Raw genomic sequence first — 19,708 nt, 5'->3', positions numbered from 1 at the left:
GTCCTCAACTATTTCTTTAATTGTTGTTACAGTGCTGGTATCATTATGTATACTATGGCATTCATTTCAATTATCCTGCCCAAACACATCAATGACATCAATCGAATAGCATTCGTCATTATTATCAACATATGAAACATTATTCAAAACATTAAAATTAGTGTGTTCATCATTTAAATGTATAGTAAGTTCCCCCTTTTCAACATTGATCAAAGCTCAATCAGTGGAAGGAATGGGCGGCCAAGAATAATGGGGACATCTTTGTCAGCTCTGCAATCCAAAATAATGAAGTATGTGGGGAAGATGAACTTATCAAATCAGACTAGCATATTCTCCATAATACCACTAGGATACGAGATCGATCGATAAGTTGTAACATGATGGTGGTAGGTCTTACGTCTCCACTTTCAAACTTCCTAAAAATTGAAAATGGCATTAGATTAATTCTATTACCTAAGTCACATAAAGATTTTTCTACAAATTTATCACCAATAATACAAGTGATAGTGAAAGTCCATAGACTTTAAGCTTATGCGGTAATCGACTTGTGGCCATAGAACTACATCCATCGGTAAGTGAAACAATTTCAACTTCCCTAATTCTTCTCTTCTTGGAAAGAACTTATCACATGAACTTAATTAGTTTGGATTTTCCTCCATTTCTTCAATCAACAGAATGTTGATTATCAATTGTCAAAGTACATAAATGAAGGCCTTAAATTATTGATCCTCCTTAGTCTTCTTGAATCGTTGAGGGAACAGTGGAGGCATCCCTGTTTGTAGTCATTATGGCATTGGGACTGGAGAGGCATCTGGTAGTGTGGTAGGCATTGATGCAGGCAATGGTCTTGAATTGCCACACTGCCTACTTCTCTTACTGTGACACTAACAGTGGGTGTTTCAAGATCGACTTCTATGCTATTGCCTTTGTCATGCTTTGTAACACCTTCATCAATTATCTTCTTGGGATATTCAATAGGTTTCCCAATATGGAGACCACTTCGAGTAGTAATGGCATTGAATGCTTATTGCAATGGTCTTTCCCTTGCTTCTTCAGATTCTTAGTATCGCTGGGCAGCGTCCCTTGTAGTCTATTGTTCAAAGCATTGCCATTTGGCCAACTTAATTCTCTAAAGACCTTAATTAAGTTGATCGACTCGCCATGTACTCCTTCATTAATTCTTTAAGAATGAAAGATTAGTGGTTTGAGTTTAAGATTGTCTTTGATAATTATACCTTTATTGTTGTTTTGAAAGAATTCTGCATAATTGTGATTATCACCACTATAAACATAAGAAAGATAATATGATATGATCCCCATTTTATTTTATGAGTACTATATGTGATTGCCCAGTCGTGATTCTGGTAAGAACTCTACAGTTCTATGAGTGCAATTTAAAAATATATAAACAACGTGCAAGTAGGGAAATAGTTTTATTGAAATGATAGAATGAAGAGTGTGTTGAAGTGGTTTGTGGATGTTAAAGTGTGATGGTTGTTATGGTTGAATGAAAGTACGAAAAATGGTGTAAAATGAATAGAATTTGGCGTGAAATAAGATGAACTTCAAAGAATAGTTGTGACCCTCTAACTATATATAAGCTAGGAACCAACAATATATCAAAGTGGAAGTGAAATGGTAGGATATGAAACGTAATCCACTAGCTATAGAAAATCTAGGAACCAACGCAATAACAAATGGGATGGATGAAGACTACAACATCAACTTGAAGTCGATAAAGTTCTCAAATAACTAGGATGAAATCAAATACTCTCAAAAGATTTCTATATAAGAAAAAGGTTCTATTTACAAATGCAATGGAGGTGCCTATTTATAGTGTTGATAGGCACCATATGAAAGGTTCTAAAAAGAATGATTGATGCTCATCTTAATGCACTTGAATACAATTGAATGCTTTGTCTTTCTTATCTTCAAGGTTGGTTGAATATTCTAGGTCATTTTGGGAATGAATCTAGACAATTTCATGCTGAATTTAGCCTTATTTTCGTCTAAGGGGTGAATGATTCTTGGGCTTCCTTACCACTTATGAATGAAAAAGGGAAATGAATGTGGACTTTAGATGAATGTAGACACCCTTTCCATCCATACAAAGAAATCTTCCCCTATTACAATTGATCTTCACACTTGAATGTTGAAACTAGTGAGTTTAAATCAGCCTTCATTGCTTGCTTCCTTGAATAATATGAACAACCCTTGGTTTGGATGATTAAATCATCCTTGAATGTTTTAAATTAGGTGAATAAAGGAGGCGTTCAATGGCTTGTCTCTTGGCTGAAGATGAAAGGACTCTTCCTTGGCTCAAACACATCCAAATCATTCATGCATAAAATTCCCGTGATGAAAAATTCCAGCTTGCATTATCTTCGGTAAATCGATCATATCTCAAGCTCCTGATATCATATAGAGGTGATTCAAAATTTTTAGAAAGCTACGAGTATAGGAATAATGTCCAATTGATTTCTGGACCCAAACATGTTTGTATCACATCCATAATTGGAAGAATTCTGACTGATATTCTTGTATTTGTTGAGATTATTCAACTTCCCTCATGAACCTAGACCCAAAAGTGAGTTTTATTCAAAATTTAATTGAAAACATGCATGAAAACAATTAAAAGCTAGTTTGTTTAATAAACTAGTTAAATGTATGAATTAGTTTAATCAATGAACTTACTTTATTCAATGAACTTGCTGACTTGAATAAACTAAATTCATGAATGAACTATAAATGAAGTGCATAACTAAATGAACTATATGCTTATATGCAATGCATGCTTTAATGAACAGCGCACTTATTGAATGCAATGAATGTTATGCAAACTATAATTTTCTCATGCAAATTCATGCACAAGTAAAACTCATTCAATGAATGATATCAAATTATAAGTATGTCCTAAGATGTAAATACAAACATATGATAAGATATAGTTAATAAATGAGCAAGTATAGATTGAAGTAAGGTAGAATTCCCTTTGAACCAACCTTGGTGAACTTCAATAATTTAATTAGATGAAGAAGAATGTTGGGGCTAATTAGATCACATCACTAGATCTAGTTTTTACCTCATAGATACCCCTGGCTTTTGTAGCTTCTTCATCATATCCATCAATGATGTGATTTGGGTAGCCGTGAAATTGAAAGCATCATAATCCACTACTGCAACATTGTGTATGCCAAACATGTTTCTCGTATTGGGGTATTGGTAATCATTGTTTGATATTTGCTCTAGAATATAATAAGCTTCATTGTACTTCTTATCCAGTAATGCTTCATTAGCTGAAGCATCAACCACCATTCGAGTTTAAATATTCAAACCATTGTATAACATTTCCATTTACATCCAATGTGTGAATCCATGCATTGGATATTTACGTAACAAGTCCTTGAATCTCTTCCATGCCTCATTCAAATTCTCATCTTCTAACTTCTTACAGTATGTCAAGTCATTTTGTAGCTTTGCATTCATGTTTGGTAGATTAAATCACAATAAAAACTTATGTGCTAGCTCATTCTAGGATGTTGGGCAGCAAATTTAACCATGCTCTAGATTTATCTCTCAGTGAATAAGGGAACAACTTCAACTTTAGTGCCTCTTCATGAACTCCTAACTAAAAAAATGAGTCACAAACCTCTATAAAGGCACATAGGTGTGCTTTAGGCTCTTCAGTGAATGAACCATTATATTTATTTCAACTCAAAATTGGTAGCATGTATTGCTGATCGCACAATATTAGGAGTAAATCATTTAGTTTTTGAACCGCGTGCTCTCGAATAGGCTGATTGCGATCATCCATAACTCTAGTTGGTATCTCTTCATCATTGTCATGTTGGACGAAGGTAGAGCATTGTTATCATTTCCAACATTCATGTTTTCTCGAATTCTAACACCTTCTCTTTGATGGCAATGATATGTTCATTCTATTTCCGAATCTAAAGGTTATAGCTCCTTGTCACTGTAGAAGATAAACCAATAAAACTAATAAAGATGAAAAAATACATACAAAAAGAAAAGAAACTCAATACTATATAAGAGCTTTACTTGGCTACTAACAAAATGACTATGCTTTAGCAATATATTCATGAGTTATGCAGCGATTAACCCTTAACCAAACAGATTTAATTCTTATTAAAGCCTTAGATTAATTAGTTAACAAAGCATAACACTTGGCATCATATATCTGTATATAAATTGTTTACTCTCATAAACACCAATATTGGGACAAAAGCAACATGCAAACTCAATCATCTTTATCTCTAAAAACTACCAAGATAACATACAATTAAGATGCAAATGATCTCTAATAACATTTAATTGAAACGCAACTCATAAACATATACTTTAAAGAAAAATCACGAGTCAAGCAATTCACGAACGCCTTATGTTTAGTGCCAAATAAAAACAGAAAATTAATCATTCAACTTTAGCAAAGTTTGTTTTCTTTCTCAAGTAAATAACACAAGTGTAATTTTGAACCCTGATCGACCACCGTTGCTACACAACTACTCCACTACTACTGGTGCACTATTCGGTGAAAGACTTAAGTTGCTATCGTGGATTAAATATGGTGGAGAGAAATATGGAGGTGAATAATTTTTTTTGGAAAAATGTGAAGGGAGGCCCTATTTATAAGCACAAAAGGTCAAAGCATCATTCATTAGAAAAAAAAATGATTTTCCTAAATTTTACAACCATGTTACAGTTGTACTGGATAACTGTCTGAATCCAAAAAATTCCATAACTGCTTGTTGAGTCACTAGTTATTGTAGGTTCTGTTAAACAATTCAACGCAAACATCGCATCATATCATCAGCTGCAGCTTCAAGTAATGCCATAACATCAGCGTATCAGTTTTCGTATAAAACATTAAAATCAACCCAAATTCCACCAACTTACTATCATGATGCAAATGATGTAAAATATGATAAAATAGACCTAAAATGATCCTAATGATGCTAAATTTTAAGCTCAACCTAGGAAAAAACATACTAACTTTTTTTGGAGAGTGAACAACCTTCCCAAAGTTCTTCAACTCATTGATGATTGAAGAAAACTTATCAGACATTGTCTTTATGTCTTCATCGGGCTTCATCTTGAAGTTCTCGTAGTTAAGAGTGAGAATGTCTATCTTGAACTTTTTGACTATACTTGTTCCTTCATGGGTTACCTCCAATTTGTCCCATATCTCTTTAGCATTAGAGCCTGAAGATACTCTACTATATTTGTCCCGGCCAAGTGCCCAAAAAAGAATGTGCATGGCTTTAGCATTGAGTTGGGTGAGCTTCTTATCTTTCTTGGTCCACTTCGACTAATTTCTTGGAGGAACATGAGAACCGTCAACGATGACACCCCAAACCTCAAGGTCAGTGCTTGGATGAACAAAATTATCATAATCTTTCAATAAAAATAATATACTCCATTGAAATAGGGAGGCCTATGGATGGAGTGAGATTCCTCAAGGTATTATGCACCAGATGTGGAAGTCATCTTCTCGGTTGCTTCGGGAATTGATAGAGAGCTCCAAGGATCTTCACAAGGTTGTTAGACTGTTGATTTATAACCCTCTCTGATACAATTTTTGAGATTTTCATTCCTCTATCAATATATCAAAATATTACCAAGAATGGGTGAATTGGCCAAATTAAAAATTTAAGGAATGTAGAGAAAGGATAGGAAAATTACACAAGAATTTATAGTGATTCAACTTCCTCAATGAAGTATACATTCACTACCTTAGCTCCACATTAAGGATTTTTAACAAATTCGGTAATTTGTTCTTTCTTTTTCTAGGATCAAGAATAACCTTTACAAATTCCCTATATTTTCAATAACTAAGATAGAACCACTCCCCTTTTACAAAGGATTGAATTTTTGTAAATAAGAAAACCTCTACAAGGTAGGTGTTTAGAATTAAAGCTCACTAAACACTTTATTTACAAGAGAAAATGAAAAATAAGAATGATAAAGCTTTTCTCTTGATGTGGATTGCTTGGATAGATGTTGTAACATTCTTCAAGTGTCCTCAACTTGTTTTTATATGTTGAAATGAGTTTGTAGTCATTTCTAACTGTTAGAGATGTTTTGGAGCCATTGGAGACTTAATTGCTGCAAAATAGGACTGCATAAACCAGGGAGTATCGGTACTCGGGATAGGAGTATCGGTACTACCCTAATAACTTTTGAATAAAACTAGCCCTTAAAGACTGTTGGGACACAACAATATCTGTATTGGGGTGTAGTATCAATACTCCTTTGAATATCGGTACAATAAAATGCCTACTGAAATATTAACAACTTTAAAAATAATAGGCATTTTCGGTACTGCCATATGAGTATCGATACTTCGCCTGCCTTTGGTATCGATACTACAAGAACATTATTGGTATTTTTCATGTTGTATCTCGGAGTGTTCGCGGTCGGTTTGGATCAGTTTTTGGCTAAAAATTCATCTGATCCGAAAGTATAAATGTTTGTGGTTTGGATGTTTCTAAAAAAATGATCTGATCCGATCCAATTAAGTGCAGCTTGATTCGGTTTGGATTTTTGCGGTTTTTGGATTCTAATTTGTCAAAATAATTCAAAGCAACAACACTGCCTAAGGGGGCCAAATTGTTTCACCATTTCACATCCTAAGCTAACATCGATCGAATAAACACCATTGATGAACATAAAAGGAACACTATCAGCTCCCATTCACAATCTCAGGTAACTCATCAAAATTGCTAAATCCATCAAATTTCAATTCAATTCTCAACTAATCTACATAAATAAACAAAACAAACAGTAGAAAAAAATCAAAAGAGAACAAAAAGTAGCAAGAACCCAGATTCAACAAGACTGCATCTGCATCGAAAGTCAAAAAGTAAAAAAATAGTTTTGGCACGGGAATGACTGGTGAGACAAGTTGCATGTCGCATTCATTCTTTGGTGGTTAAATCACATATAATAGTGTCTTAAATAACTTTAAATTTTCTTACAACATGCAACCAGGTATTTTCTCTACATGTCATAGAGATTTCATAATCATACATGATGTCTGGAAAAGAACTAGGCCTCAACTATTAGCCCATTAAGCCCTAAAAATAACACATATTGAAGCTCACTCGTTGCAAAAATATGGAGATATAAGAATATAATCTTATCTCTTTTCTTTCGGGGGCATATAGTGAGAAGCTTCACTCGTAAACTAATTCAACTAGGTTGGAGATAATACAATATAATCTTCTCTTTTCTTTTGAGGGAAGTGGCTACCCTTGTAAATTAATTTGCTAAATACTAACTTAAAATAGCATCGCATTCCTATAAAAAAAATAGCATCACATAAATCTTTCCAATATTAGACATGAAACAGAAAAATAACTAAAATATGACCATAAACAACATACAACAGGGGGAAGAGGACTCAAGACAAATACATATATGTCTCAGAATTTACATAAAAAGTACTATTAAAGCATATATAAAATCTAACAAAATTATGATGTCTTCTAGTAAAAAACCTCTTCCAGCTGCTGCGACCTTGTCTGCAATTTTTCTATACAATCAAAAGGAACTCAAATTAGGTCTCAGAACCCGGTATAATTCAACTCAAGAAAAACATACAAAGAAGAGCTGATTTTAGAGTCGTATATTCACTTATCAGCTACATTAGGTATAATATTTTTCATACATATCATTTACAGCAGTAGTTATTGCTTCATATAATATATATATCCATGGTGTTATCATCTGAGTTATCCCCATGTCTTTTTTTTCATGTGAACTCTCAAAACCAAACCAATTCTATGAAATCCCAGGTTTTCCATATTTTTTCAAGCAATGATACAATCTCAAAGATCCAAAATGAAAATATGATAAGGTCTATGTTTACGGATCGCTTGCGCTTGGGTATCAATCTATAAAGAATTAAAATTATTAGACCTTGAAAACCTTAAAAGTAAAAGTATACCCTAATCTCCTATTTTCCCATTAAGGTAAACAACAACAACAATACACGATCATCAAATTTGCCGTGAGAAAATAGAGATTCAGATCCAGGAAGAAGCAAGGGAAGAAAGAACGAAAGAGATGGGAATCAGATTCATATTAATGGTGAACAAGTAATGGCAGACCCGTCTCGCCCAGTACTACGAATGGCTCACCCTCGAAGAACGACGTGCCCTCGAAGGCGAGATCGTTCGCAAGTGCTTAGCCCGCAACGAGCAACATGTAATAATATTTAAAGAAAGAATTGCATGTAAATCTCCTTTTTCTAAAATGATCTGAGACTATTTGCCCATGATTTAACTCTCTTTTTTACTCCGTGATTCATATCTTCTTGCTGAATTTTATCTGTTCACGATTTATTAGAGGATTTGGAATTTTTAGTTTCTTTCCCCCTTCCATATATATATAACCAACCCTTGAAGCTATTCAATTCTAATCCTCATCAATTTCACACAAAACCCAAACAGAAAATGACACAAAAAACTCACATTAAACTGGGTTGTCAGCTGAGGATGATGCGGAGGCAGAGTTATTTCAGCACTTGTAATTGTCACGACACTAGTTGTCTTCTCTCTATCTTGTAACTGGCCTCCGGTCTCGTTTGGGTTGTGAGTGAGGGGTTGTGCGAAGAGGATGAGAAGACGCGGAGTCGAAAGTGGGCTAGGGTTTAAGATTTTTTGGCCAGGAACTTGAAAGTTGAAACGGTGTCGTTCATACTTCATTGTAAGAGATATCGGTTCGGTTCGGTTTGGATCGGTTCCTGATTTCCAAACCGAAACCAAACTGAACCGATCGATTTTAAAAAAAGCCAAACACACTAAATCGGTTTTGATTTTTTTCGATTATCGATTTTTTGGATCTATTTTCGGTTTTTTTTTTTTGGATCGGATTTGATCTGAACACCCCTAGTGGTATCGATATTGTAAGCACAATATCGATACTGCTTTGCTAGAAAAATTTTCTTGTGTTCAAATTCTTGTTTCATGGAGTTTAAATTATTTTTGAAAGATTTGAATAAATTCAATCAAGTTCAAAAACATTTTGGCCTTAATTTGTTATATCAAAATAGGTTCAACACTTTCCCCCTTCTTCTATTTGTTATGTAGTCTTGACAATAATCCATCTTAGTCACTATGGGCATTTAATTCACGGAATATAATATTACTATTGAGAATAATATTATTGGAATATAACATTATTATAAAAATATTATATTACCATGTTTGATTTGTTTCGCAGTAATGTACAATTACAGTGTTTGGTTAGAATAATATAAGATTACTTGAATATAATATTTTACCAAATTATCCTTGTAATATATATATATATATATTAAAAAATCAAACTTAAATATTATATTATAAATATTTGAATGAAAATTCACAGAAATATTTTAGTCGTAATATTATCTTACTTTTGAGAAAAATATATTTAATATATAATTAGTATATTAAACGTATATTTTTAAAATAATTTTTATAAGTATCATATTTATTTATATAAAATATAATATAATATGAAAAAAAAATATTATGGTCTCGAGTGAACAAAGATATTATTTTTCAATGTATAAGATCTATTTTTTAATAACTTAAAGCTAGATAGTATTTTAAACAATTACATTTTTACAATAATATTATTTTTCATCTCATAAAATTATAATAATTAATATATTGAGTATTAAAAATATAAAATAATTTTAAATACTCAAATTTATTAATACTTTACTAAATGAAAGTCTTTGTAATATTATTATGTTCATAATTTTGATTAAAGTACAAAAAAAAAGAATCGAGAATGATCATTGAGAAAAGAATGCATTAGTCTAGAGGTATTCTTGTTCAAAGTGGTGAGAATTGTTTAATATCTAAAAATTTGGAGGTGATAACATTTCCACCATTTTAACAAAAAATGCTACTATCGAAAAAATATTATTCTCTGATAATAAATTTTTTCCAAGAACCAAACGTAGGAATGCAATTCTAAAAAAAAATATTCCGGTTGATAATGATTTTTTTTGCTAACGGAACCCCCTATAGTTCAATGTTTTTTCGGGAGATTTATTCATTGTTAATTATAAAGCCATTAGCATTGAGTTTCTTATACAAGTCAAGTTACGATCTTAGATAGTTTCTTATTTTAAATTTAAGAAGCTTTTATAAGGTTATGTTAAAAAAATTCTTATATTACTAAGACGGAAAATACATCCTACAAACACAATTGCTCGGACTTGAATCCTTCACGAAAAATAATATTTCATTTTAACTGACATCACTTGATAGATTTTATCGTCTTTACTTTAATGATGGAATTAGGTAGCTAACTTTTTTTTAAACAAAAGGAGAGCACGTTCACATGAATCAAATACAATAATTGAATAAAGAATGGTTGAGCAGCATCAACAGCACCATTTTGTAGAATATAATATACAGAGTCAACAACAAAATGACAATGAAGATTAAAAAAATGACATTGAATTATGTACATAATGTCAGCAATGTTTCCTTCGGTAAGAGAGAGAGAGAGAGTGGCACTCTTCAGATTAACGTGGGAAAGAAGCAATCTGTGTGTAGCTTGTTAGATTTGTCTTGGTTCCCCTCGTGTTCACTCCTTTTACAACGTTAACTAGGACCACAATCTGCTACATATTTTCCCTCAATGGCTGAAGCTGTTCAATGAGTAAAAACTTCAACCAGCCCTATAAACATGTATTGATTCAACACGAAACCAACAGCCTAGATTTGACTCAGATGACACTAATTTTTTTCTGTAAACCAAAACAACTCCTCTTACTGCTAATGCTATACCAGTTCTTCTGTCTGCAATATTCTTAGCTGACGTTTTGCGTAAACCGTGAAAACAATTGTCGTCACCAACGATACGAGGAAACCACCAACATTCAACAAAATCTGTACAGCAGATAGGCCATGTCGCTCTTGCGAAGCATCTGCCAAGGTTTGTATGAGGGTGCCACTGCAAATAATCAATCTGTTGGTAATAAGTTTAATCACATTATGTGGGCTACTTTGATCACATTAACTTTGCATGTTGCCATTAAGCAACATCTATCGTAAGCATACAGAAAAGAATGGAAAGAATGGATGGCAGAACAACCTAAAAGTTGTGAACTTGTAGCTAACCGAAAACACAGCTCATACAGTTTGTGTGTATCATATTATCTTATTGAATTGGTTATGGTTAAAACACGCTGACCTACGCACACGCACAAAAGTTGTGATGACCAATGATCACGGGCAAAATAAACGCCTATGTTACAGAAATACATGAGGGACACCGAGATCTTACGTGTATATCGAAACAAAAATTTCAGGCACCATTCCTATCAAGGATCCCAAGATGAAGGCCCATACTCAACATGTGTTGCAACTGCACAGTAATTATATATCATATATGGAAATGGAGAAATCCTGATTAATGTTACAGCTTTAAACTGATGAAGCCGATTCCCTTCACCGGCTGCTCTCAGAAAGGCAGCTTTCTTAGGGTATTTTTCTAACCAGCCCTGCAAAAAAGTCTGAAAATGTTAAAATTGCAATGCACGGTGATAGCACAAAGGCCTACGCAAGCACCGACAGTTGGAGATGATCATTGAATAAAGGGTGAACAACGTAATCTTAGAATATGGCACGCACTTGAATTCTGTGAAGGAAAAGAGAGCCGATAAAGAACGGCAGTGATACACCCACAGCAGCTGCAGATATAATTAGCAGAAATCCAAAACCATAACCAAATGCCATCCCAGCCAACCACATAGACGGTGACGATGGTAGAAGTATTGTCGGGAATAATGCCACAGAAGAAAAGACTATGACTACCAGCATTGGAGTACTGAAGGTTGCCATCTCCCATTTAATTAAAGGCATTAGCTCCTGCAGTCATAATGTCATTACATCAACCAAAGATATACTAACAAGAGATAACTGAACTAACTCCACTAGCATGCGGAAGGAGATCATCACTTCAACCAAAGTTTACATAAAGATCATGGAAAAGAAATACAAAATTGCCTAAAACACCAACAATCTTGCGTAAGCACTGCATCTCAAACATGAATGAAATCAAGGCGACCATGGTTGGTGGTTCAACTAAAATAAGTATCCTAGGAAGTAAGAGTTGGTGCTTATTCCGTTATAGATAGCTGATCAACAGGTACCGGATTTGCAACAAAAACATTTCAGTTATTCTCAATTTCTCAAACTATAAACTATTGCCATATGAAGTATCACTAGGGTGTGACATTTTGAGGCTAAAGAAGAAAACGAACACAAAAGTGCATTCTAGTAATACAGCTCTTTGTCAGCAAGCAATGAAAACTGAAAACTCTAATTACAAAAATAGCAGTGTGGTCCTGCAATCTTAGAGTCTTAACAATCCACATATTATGACAAAATAGAGTGCTCAGTCAGTAATAACATTAGCTACTCCAATGGAGAAGGTTTGAGCCCATCTTAAGAACAAACCATCATTAACCTCAAAACATAAAAGAATGGAAAACACGATTATTTATTAGACAAGACGAAGGAATCAAAGAATAATATCATAAGCAACAAATTTACAACACCCATTAAACCCCATATCTGCCCTAAAACTTAAAAGACATTCCACTAAGCAAATTGAACAAAGGGTGAAAACTCTGAGTTTAAAATAAAAATGGAAAGAAACACGTCTTCAATCAACAGTTAAATATCATGCAATCACTAACGCCCACTAGGAAAAAAGCCAAGAATCAAGTAAAAAATAACTACCTTTCATCCTTAGAGAAAATTTGAAGAAAACAAGGAAATTCACGATAAAACTAACAATTCACATAGATAAAAGAAAAACACTCAAAAACAAATGAAAACAGAGACAAAAAAAGAACTAACCTTATCCATGAAAAAAGGGCCAACCCATTTGAGGAAAACAGCAACAAGTAACCCTACAATGATAACCAAAATACCCAACTTGATCCAGTCCCAAATAGACCTTCTCCATAGAAAAGAAAAACCTGGATCCTTTAACCATGAATCCTTCTCTTCTGCTTCACGTTGTTCCAGTAATCTCTGTCTCAAAGTTAGTCTTTTTGCGTTAACATCATTATCACCCTCAACTCTTAGCTTCAGCTCCGGTACCTCCTCTCCTCCCTCATCATTATCATTGTAAAAAGTCATTGAATTTCAGAAAAAAATCCCAAATTTCTGTTTGGTTCCAGGGAAAATTAGAGAAGGTAAATGTGTGTGGGAAGAAGAAGCTGAAGAAGTGGATGGATTGATGAATTGACAGCAAAAAAGAAAATCAAATTACCGAAAGCAAAGCAAAACGTAAACAAAGCAACGTTTGGTTTATGGCTTTTGATTAATCTAAAAGAAAACCAAAACCCCAACGTTTACTTATTATTTTCATTCTCAATTTTTGCTTTTGATTAATTTGAAAGAAAACCAAAACCTCAACGCTTATTTATTTTTCATCTCAATTTGTCAATATCAACTGGACAGATTTAGGAGATTTTTCATTCTTAAGGTGTTTAATTCACTAAATTGCCATTGGGTTTGGATGCAACGGCATCGTTTTAAAAATGGTCTAAAAATTGTAGGACAGGTGGCAATACGTGTATTGCTTGGAAACTGACAGCTTTGATACCGACTCAGGAACTGAGTTTTTCAACGAGTTGCACCTGACGAAAAACTCACTCACTTTGAATTTCCACTTTTTATTTATTTTTTTTTTGGTAAAATATAAATGGTCTCTCGATAATATTTTGTTATGTTTCTAATTATTAAAAGTTACAAAATTATTCATTAAATACAAGACGTTGTTTTGTTGAGTCTCTCGACTTTTAAAAATTATAAATGATCACCTAACTATTCGTATATTTCAAAATCATCCTTTTATATTAAAAAATTAATGCTCATTTGAGTTGGATGTTAACTAGTTGATTAAGATATGGTTAAATCATATTTTAATGATGTTTACTGACACTGTCATTGCTTTCTAGTATTGACTCGTTAGTATAATATTTCAAGCACTGATTCGACGACATAATATGGAGATTCAATCCATAAAATGTAATTAAAATGATTTTGGGATTAGATTTTATCATATCTCAATCAAAAGGTTAACATCCATCTCAATAGTCACTAATTTTTTAACGAAAAATGTTGAGTTTATAACATATGAATAATCAAATGAGTGTTTTGTAACTTCTAATATTCAGAACACTCAATAAAGTAACACCCTATAATTAGAGACCATTTTATAATGTTTAATAATCATATAACTCAATAAATAATACCATATAATTAAGAGACTCGTTTGTTTGTGTACTTCACTCTTTTTTTTTTATTCCATCTAAAATATGGATAAATGTTAAAGACTCCAGCAACAAAAATATGATTATAGGGGCATGTTGTGACGGTGACATGATTGGGATAACAGATCAATTAAAATCGGGCACGTGTGATAGAAATAGCTGGCCTCAAGGTAAAACAGCTCCAAGTTAAGTAATCAAATCTGGAATGTTTTGGAAAAAATATACCCCATAACACTTTGATATTTGATAGGTTTGCCTTGAAGCTTCAAAATAGTACCAACCAACCAATCAGGTTTATCTGATTAAATTTTCAAAAAAAAAAAAAGGTTTATCTGATTAAGCAACAGAACGCTTAAGAAACCAACAAGTTATTTAAAAATCTCTTTTAGACCAGATTGGTTACTATATTAAATGAAATAAATTCTACACTTATTAATTACATGTGTAATCTGGTATTTGATTTTGTGGGAATACTCAATATTGACACAGAAATATTTATGAAGAGGTCTCCAAATACTTCGATGACCCAAATTGCATTTTGAAGTGTTGCACTTTCAGTCTATTAATAAAGTCATGATTGATGTGACATAAAATATCTGGTTGAAACGATCTAACTCGAATATCGAATATCATATTAGTTATCAAGATAACTCAAAATAAAATTCAACCTAAATTCATGCATTTATTTTATGAAAAATATGATACAAGCATTAGTGAAAACAAGCACAATGCACACCATCATAAACATTTTATTCATAAAATATATTTAGACCATTGAATTAACCATTTATAAATAATATTTTTACACAAATATAACCCATTAAAAACTTAATATCCATTTTAATGTCATTTTATAACTAATTTTATCATAAAATGATGTGATTGGTGTTGTGAATAAAACAATAAAGATATCAGATTAAAATATATATGAAAGTGAAGGGAATCTCAACATTGGCAATAAAAGCATTAGACCGACTCAAGCAAAAGACTCTCATTGATAAATCGATCATGCAAATATAATCAATGATATCGCAACAATAAGATTGATGTTTCTAATATTAACTTGTGGTTTCTATCTCTCTCAATGATTCTAACTTAGAAACTCACATTCATGTTATATCTCCATACTCATTTATGCAAATTCACCATGTATGCTAAGATAATCAGCTCAACTAGATCTCTATATATTGATATGTTGCTTTCACAGTCTCTGATGCACCTACTGTAACACCCAACCCATACCCTACTCGGATACGAGTCCGAGATATCACATTAACTTTTAAAAATGATATTCTTACAAAATATCAAAACATTTGAACTCATTTTAAGAAAATACGATCATATATTATTGAATTGTGTTTGTTATAAAATTTTGAGACAAAAATGTATTTATGAACAGTTAAATACTGTATGAACAGTAATGAATAGTACTATGAACAATACCGTGAACAGTACCCGATTGTTAACATTTTCCAGATTGTCATAGGGGAACCTATACCCTACTACAATACTGCTATAGTACTGCTACAGTATTTCCGTAAAACATATATAAACTCTTAAAATTTAAAACGGTAATCTCTATACATTTACTATTTATATATATATACGTTTAAAATATTCCAAAACTCGATCAGAGCGTATCCAATACAAATCCTTTATTTATTACATGCCAAGTAATTTTTTTCTAACAAAATACATGTAATTCGATCTACATTTCTGATATGATCTTTGGTAAGGTGAACTGACATGTCTTGTTCCTCTTTATTTCTCTTTTCGCTTTCCAAACCTACGTGTGAAACAATCACACGCTAAGTCGATGACTTAGTGAGGCATATAAAACATGTAATATAACCATATACCATTTCATATAAACAAAAGGCATACATCTGCAAATACTATCATTAATCACTTTTACTTACCATATATTCATCATATAACACATATATCATTTCACAACAGAACACACATCATATCATATCAATTGATTTATTTACTCTATTTAAAGTCTATGTATTAGCCCATGTATACTTTTGAGAACTTAAGGTATGTGAGTATATTGAGGTTGTGCACCACTATGCTGTCACCACAGCTCGTATAAATGTCCCGAAGTACTTATCCAGAGGTTATAAAGAACTACGGAAACTGTCCATAGGTCCCGAAGAACCTAGGTGAACTGTCCATATGTTCCTTAGAACATAGGTATATTGTCCATATGTCTCGAAAGACATAGGTATACTGTCCATATGTTCCGTAGAACATAGGTAAACCCTCAACCCTTAGCATGCCAACTATACTACTAGCTCTCATATCACATAACATGGGCATTATCATTTATAACAGTTCATATGTTCACGTCACTTATTCATATCATTTTTCTTCTAATCACATATTTCTTCTTTTCTGTCACATATCACATGTACGTGTAATCATTGATCTTATAATCACATGTTCCTTCTCTTTTGTCACATACCACATGTATGTGTGCACATATATCTCATATCACATAACATATATCACATAGGTTCATATCATGTAACATACATATCACATGTATCACAAGTGCATGCATTCACGTAGATCGTTTCATATGGCTTATACCATTTCTCATTTTTTCATGTAAACTTGCATGTCATATCATGTAACATATAACACATAATCATATAGGTTCACGGTTTTATCACCTATCATGTTATTTCACATATACACTTTTATATCACATAAACTCATTTCTTTTATATCATTCACCTCATATAACTTATTGTCACATAATCTCATATCACATATACTATATTCACATGGTTCATGTAACATTTTCATGTAGTCATTTAGATCATTGTCTTATAACACATATCCCATAATCACACAAATCATCACATCGATCACCAATCAAATAATATTTTAGGAGTTACTTCTTACCATAGTAACTCCATCACTGGCTCATCGCAAGGCAATGTTTATTCAATACTATAAGTACAAATTAAATTGCACTCACCTTAGCCTTGCTTTGATTCAATCCTAATTCTTTGATTGTTTCGGAACTTGTTTAGGCTCAATATCTACATATACATAATTTCGAATGATTATCAGAAGTCTAAACCTTATAACTTATGTTAACAACTTAAGCTAGTTTAATGAATCAACATTCCATTTTTTTCTTTAGGGGGAATCAATACCCCCCAGGGGGTATCTGTCCCTCTACGTAATCTGTAATTTTTGTTCAAGCCTAGAAATCACTGTTCATTGCATGAAAATTCACTATTTCCACTTCAATTCTTCATGTTTCATTCACTTTTCTATTCTTAACTCAAATATACACACTTAAACTAATTTATATCCATTTATTTCATCTCAAACCTCAAAATTCTATTCTCCATATAGAAATCAATAATCATACCAAATTTTCCATGTTATCCAAACTTAATTCTAACACTTCTTACTTCTTATTCTCATAGATGACAAGTCAAATTCATCCTCCAAATTCATTTAAACCTTCTTATTCAAAATTTCACATAAAAACCCATTTCCTTTAATATTTCAGAACTCCTTTATCTTTTGATTTTAAGATAACTTAAGCTTAGTTATCATCTAATTATCAAAATCCAGCCTTTAAATCAACAAACAATCAAGAAATTAAAAAAACCCACCTTTGCCTTGAGCTTTCACGGAGAGGGAGGAAGGAAGAAGAAGATAACTATGGAAGCTTATTATTCCTCTTCACTTCCACGTGGGTTTCCTTATCTTATAAGGAAATAAAAATCTTTCTTGTCAAATGACTATTTTGCCATTTAATTCCTTTGATAATTACTAACAACTTTCAGGAAATATCTCCACATAAATCATTGAATTATTGAACTATTCTACTTTTATCCTCAAATTCTGAAATTCTACAACCCGATATTGAGGATGTTACACCTACAATGTCACTCACTTCTCGATGCAATGACTAGTCAGATGTATATCTCTAGCTATACTAAATGTCTTATTAAAATCGAGAAAACATCAATTAAATTAATAAACAAAATTAATTATAAACATGAAATTCATAATAGAAGTTAAGCATAATCATCCAAGTTTAACAATCGCCATAAAAGGTTAAGAGTATTTCAACAAAGCAAATATAAAATCTTCCACTCAGATAAATCTCACGGTTACTTTATTGAAGCTAAAGTCGATTTTCAATCACCACCCTCTTAGGTGTAGTTTGATCCCATGTACAGCTGTTGCTCTTCCCCGAGTTGCAAAGCTGCAATGGCCGATGGGCGAAGCTGAAGAGTTAAAAAGAAGACTACAATTCCAAAAAAAAAAAAACAATCACATATATTATTCAATTCCAGCTTGCTCCTCTTTGTAATCTTCAGAGGTCAACTAAACCTCTAATGAGATTTTCTCTATTTTCTTCATTTTCATATTTTCTCATAACAACTTTGCACAACTGGATTACAACTCATTATTGCGTCGTTGATTGACATCAATGACATTAGATGCAAAGTAAATTCTACCTCTCGTTGCTTGCAACAATATCTGACTGTTAAAAATATACAACATAAATATAACTCATAACAAAATAATGCCACAACAAATATAACCTCGTTAAATCAATATTTACCAAGTCAATGATTAGTGTGTGCCATGATGTGTATAATGTAATTTACCTAAAAATGTTTGAAATATGATCATAAAATATTTAAGTGCAAATAAAAACCTAAAAAACTTATAGAATAATTCTTTTGGAGAGTTATCACATGATATATAACTATGTCATTTATATTAGGCAATTATTGAATTACACTTAACTTACCGTGTGATATGTAAATTTACGTTCATGAGTATGTTCTGAGCTAGTTATAGACCTAGATAAAATGTAGAAACTTATGAAAAATAAGTTTGTTTCTTAGTATTTTTCATTAATTAATTTTCAAAAAGTAAGTCTTTTAAAGATTACAGTCTAGAAATTTACTTCTGCTCAGATTTTTAACTATAAAATACTTTAAAGTTTAAATTAGAGATAAGGTTAATCTAAATTAACTAACTGTTATCTAGAAATAACAAATCCAAACTAACTAAGCATATCTACAACTTACACTCCCCTCAAGAAGGTAAATATACACTATATAATCCCAGCTTGCACTTAAAATCATCAAAACTTGCTCTTGACGGTACTTTGGTAATAACGACTAATTGTTCATTGAAAGAAACATAGGATAGATATGCCACTCCACCATTAACCTTCTCTAAAATAAAATGTTTATCAATCTTTACATGCTTAGCATGATTATAATGAACTAGATTTCTACGAATCATGATGGTAAATTCACTAGTAGAAAAAACCCCTTTAATGACGCGCATTGCGTGTCATATATGAGTGCGGATGACACATATTTTCCTGTCGTTGAA

The 19,708-nt window shown here is 32.4% G+C and overlaps 1 pseudogene; it reads right to left on the bottom strand.

The window, feature by feature from the left end:
• Positions 1-10,518: 10,518 nt before the first annotated feature.
• On the bottom strand, positions 10,519-13,362 carry LOC120138197 (annotated as a pseudogene).
• Between the last annotated feature and the right edge of the window lie 6,346 nt (positions 13,363-19,708).

Source organism: Hibiscus syriacus, unplaced genomic scaffold (assembly GCF_006381635.1).
Source record: "Hibiscus syriacus cultivar Baekdansim isolate YM2019G1 unplaced genomic scaffold, ASM638163v2 tig00002193_pilon, whole genome shotgun sequence".
NCBI classification, from domain to species: domain Eukaryota; kingdom Viridiplantae; phylum Streptophyta; class Magnoliopsida; order Malvales; family Malvaceae; genus Hibiscus; species Hibiscus syriacus.
The sequence above is the reverse complement of the archived record's forward strand: the minus strand, read 5'-3'. Positions and strand labels throughout refer to the sequence as shown.